The sequence below is a fragment of the Macadamia integrifolia genome, chromosome 2, assembly GCF_013358625.1.
Source record: "Macadamia integrifolia cultivar HAES 741 chromosome 2, SCU_Mint_v3, whole genome shotgun sequence".
Classification (NCBI taxonomy): Eukaryota; Viridiplantae; Streptophyta; class Magnoliopsida; order Proteales; family Proteaceae; genus Macadamia; species Macadamia integrifolia.
This window is the reverse complement of record NC_056558.1, coordinates 32,128,969-32,133,918: the sequence shown is the minus strand read 5'-3', so window position 1 is coordinate 32,133,918 and position 4,950 is coordinate 32,128,969.

Below are 4,950 nucleotides of genomic sequence, written 5' to 3'. Positions count from 1 at the left end.
TGGTGTGGGGGTGGTGGCAATTTCATTCACTATGTAGTGAGATATCTTCCACACATTGAAGGTGCGTCACTATTGGCCACAATGGGGCAGTGTCGACATGCCATGAATTAGAGCATGTCTGTGTGAACCTTGATAGGTTTTGTATATTAAGATAAGAGGTCCTTTTTATATTTCAATTTTTTTTTGGGGGTTTTTTTAGATAACTTTTGCTATTTTTTTCTTCAATTTTCATATTCAATTGTAGCTTTTTTTGCTTTTACGTTCTTCAATTTGGTTTTTAGGGTTTTGTTGATGTTTGACTATAATTTTATAATGTCTTGTTAACGTATTTGGATGGTGTATATATATTATAATGTCTTGTTAACGTATTTGGATGGTATATATATATATATATATATACTATGTTATTGGTCTCCCTTTGTTTATATGCTTGCTAGTATGTTGGGTTAGTTTTGGATGTAAGGGAATTTTGGTAATCTTTATGTACATGACTTTTCATAGTTTTTATTTTTATTTTATATCATTTTATTTTATTTTTTTCTTATATAGTTGGGCCTAAACAGAGTTGAATTCATGACTTTTTTTATTCCATGTTGGCGCTTTGGATATCATAAATGCATAGTCACGTTTCATTTTTACATGTTTTCTTTTTCCATGATGTTCATATGTCATGTATTACATCAGCAATAGAGCTTAATTGGTTTTATTAACTAAAGTTGCATGGCGGCTTTGGTGCAACCCTGATTTTTCTTGGGCGAAATTCTTTTAGGCACTCTATTTTCCTAATATAGATTTCTTGCAGGCAAGATTGGGGAATCAACCATCTTGGACTTTGGCGTAGCATTATTGAAGGGAGGCAAATGCTTTTGAAGGGGCTCCTATGACAAATTGGTAATGGAGAAAATGTTCTAATTTGGGAAGATAACTGGATTCCTACCCATGGGGACTTTCGCATACAATTCCTGTGCCCTCTCACCAAGGTTTGTGGGTTGATTGACCAGGAAAACAGAGTTTGGAAGGTCCACCTCATTGATCAATGGTTTCACCTGATTGACAAGAAAGAAATCCTTAAGATAAACTTGAGTCTTACCCAACAGAATGACAAGCAGATTTGGAGAGGAGCAAAAACAGGGATTTTCTCGGTGAAGTCGGCGTACCATCTTCTCACAAATCAAAAGAATGCTCACCAAGCTCAACAAGTCTCAAACTGGGGATTGAAGGAATGGTCTCTTATCCCAACAATGGTTTGGAAGAAAATATGGCACTACAAAACTTGGCCAAAAATCAAATCTTTAATGTGGAGAGCATGTGCTCAAGGATTAGCTTTGGGTCAAGGTCTATCATCTAGCCAAATTCCAATCGATCCTGGTTGTCCCCGCTGTGGAAACCCCATGGAAACAAATGACCACATCTTTCTTGGCTACCCTTTTGCTAAGATAGCTTGGTTCGGTGGCCCATTATCTTTTATTGCCCCTACTCATGACAATCCAAAGATTTATTTGTAGCTTCAAAATTGGGATCAAATATCCTTCTCAAATAAGAGAAGAGGGGAGGAGACTCTGAGTTGATGTTTCTTCACTTGCTGGTTTTTATAGATTGCTCGAAATGATCTGCTCTTTAAAAGGAAGGTCTGGACTCTGATTGAAGTTTCCAATGCACCACATCGTGCATTCCTTGAGTTCTGGGAAGCTAGTGGTCTCAAGACTAATCTCACCTCTATAGACTCTCAAGGCTTGAATCAGGCGCCTTCTCACTGGACCCCTCCTCAACAAGGAAGGTGCAAGGTTAATTGTGATGCGGCCTTTGACCATGTCTCCGATCAATGGGGCCTTAGGGTGATTGCAAGACATTCTTTAGGAAGCCAGGCATTTGCAATCCCATCTCCAATTTCCTTTGGTGCAGCTGGTACAGGTGAAGCATTGCCCATTCGTCTAGGCTTGAATGATCTCTCCAAGAAAGCCTTACTCATATTTTGATAGAATCAGACTGCAGTGATGTTATCAGTTTCATCAACAATCCTTCCCAACATGCCTTTTGATTTACAACTAATTGTTCAAGATATCAGATATCTTTCATCTCAATTCACTGAATGTGAGTTTCTCTTTATTCCTAGGGAGGCTAATTTTGTAGCCCATTCCTTAGCAAGGTAGGTCCTGTCCATGAGTGTTGAGATAGTTTGACCAAATGCCACTCCTTGGCTTCATACTCTTTGTGTAAATGAAGCCTTGTGCTGTTTCGCTCAATAAATCACTTTTTACCAAAAAAAAAAAAAAAAGTATTACACCAGCAATGATGTTTCCGTAATTTAAAGCATGTTTATCATCAATGCATAATCATGTTCAATTTCACATATTATTTTAGGATATAAACAATGGTTAAACTTAGGGTTTTTCATTATTCAATTTCTTTACTTTTCAGTATACTAATCATTGCATTATAGAATAAGCTAGATAGAATTCAGTATACTTATGGTAGAGTTCAATTTAATTAGGTGAATCGAAATATCTAACACCTTCCTTGAACTGTAATCTGACATAATTTCCTCGAACCACAAACCTGACACAAGCTCAACCCTTGGTTAGATCAGTTCAAAGTGGAATCAACTAGCTTGTTTTATGTGTGGGTCCTACACCAGTACTTAGAAACTTTTAGGGGTTATATGGGTAGTTCGGTCCTACCAAAAAATATAGATACATCAATAAATCACTTGTATAGGATTCACTATATATTTGTAGCATTTCTATTAAGAAATCTGAAAGATGTGTAAGGATGAACAACTATATTCCTATTATTCATTAATTATAAAATAAGATCTTATCTTATCGTAGACATATGCTATATTGTCAAATCACATAATTTTTTTTTATATTCATTATATAATTATTTATTTATTCATAATGTCAAATCACATAATTTTTTTTTATATTCATTATATAATTATTTATTTATTCATAATTTCCATCGTTTTCTCCTTTGTCTTTCTATTTTTACACATGACACTCCTATTCTCTGAAAAATCCTCCTACTTCTAAATAAGGTCATAGGGTTCTTCCTAAGCTAAAACCTGCAAGATTGATGATGAATTGATAATATCGCCTGAGTTAGGTTGATCAAAATTCCAAACATGACTTGTCAACAACCCTAAATGGGATCCACTTCTTCAAATAATCCATCACCATCATGCATGGCTGAATCACAATGCAATTCTTTTTTGCTGTATAATCACAACGCACTCCCCTATTTGGTGGTGACGTCCACCCTTAAAATATCTTTAAGTGCTGTGAGCTTAAGCTGACTCAGTTCCAGGTATAGATGCCAGTCCTACCTAATTATATAATTGCCCCTGTGGGTCCTACCTCCAAATACCAACCATATACCAATCAATAGTAATGGTGGTCCCATTAGAGAAAGCAGTCATTACAAAACAAAAATATTATTAATCCCTTAAGGATGATATTCAAACAAAAATAAATAAGGGAAAAATAACACTCCTGTTTGAGTCCTAATTTCTGCAGCAGGTGATGAGGTGCAATGAGTATTCAATGATTGAGAGGGTTCGATTATGCATCTCAGTCGTTGGATGCTCACTGCACCTCACCATAGATGATTTTGACGCCTCCTTGATCACATGGCCTCTATGCTAATGTGGAGGCTAATAAAGGGGTGCACTTGAGCATCAAAAGGAATATATATATATATATATATTTTTTTTGATATTTCATAAAGATGGGGGTGTTTGGCATTTCACTGCCATCAATATCTATGCGCACGACTGGGCTGTACCACCAGAGAGTATTCTTTTCCAAACATAAATTAATAAATAAAACATATCTAAACTTTGAAGATATTGTGAATTGTACATAGGATCTCACTAATTTATCTCAACTCTCTCTCTTCTCTCTCTCTCTTAATTTGTGTTAAAGATCGTTTGTCTATTTTATATATTATACAAAGTTTAAATTAACGATCCATGTTATGGTTCATATTTTGTTTAAGATCGTTTGTATATTATGCAAGCATTAAATTAATGATCCGTATTATGGTTCATATTTTGGCTTAATTAATGCAATAGTATGTAAAAGTTCAATATAATCTATTGATAAGCGCATGTTTAGCCCTAAAAAAATGACAAAAAAGAACTCTAGCTAGCTCCATGGCAGTTTAATAGCAATAATAATATGTATTAACTTTATTTAGCCGTTCGGATTAAACAAATGAAAAAAGGCTATATATAGTTAGCAAGCTAATAAGCTTGCCTTCGCATGCATGACCTTTGACAATGGAAGACAAAAATGGGGCCAAGTAGCTGAAGAAGTAAAACCTAAAAAACACTCTTCCATTTGGAAGTCTTTGATTAATATAATATTATTTCATTTGCCACGTACTCATATTTTTTAGCCCAAACCAGAAGTTTGGGACTTGGGAGTCAGCCAAATCTTGCCCCAGTTTTGATATGTCATAGATCTAGGATCGAAGAGGTGCATATAGCTGAAGTATAAAAATTATCTGCGGTGAGGTAGTGAGGGATAATAAGGATTTAACGGTTCAGGGTGCATTTTAAGGTACTTCTAGCTGTTGGATTTTCACTGTCACTCACCGCTCATCACTAGAAAATCTGAACTCTGTGCCACACAATTAGTATGTCATTTTTGGTCAATACAACAACTATAGCTTTTAACATAGGAATAAGTGTTTGATTTTAAAGACTAACATGTTCGAAGATGTCAACCGGCTAGTTGGTATAGTAATATTGGTTAAACTAGGTGTACTTGTTTGTTTCAGTGCAACCTAGAAGAAAACCAAGGAAATTAACAATATCTATCCTTCCACCGATTCTAGTTTCCACCTTTGGGCCGGTTGTGGCCTTGTGGGCGAGGAGGGATTTGAACCCTTGACACCGTGGTTCGTAGCCACATGCTTTAATCCTCTAAGTTACAGGCCCCACCTCGT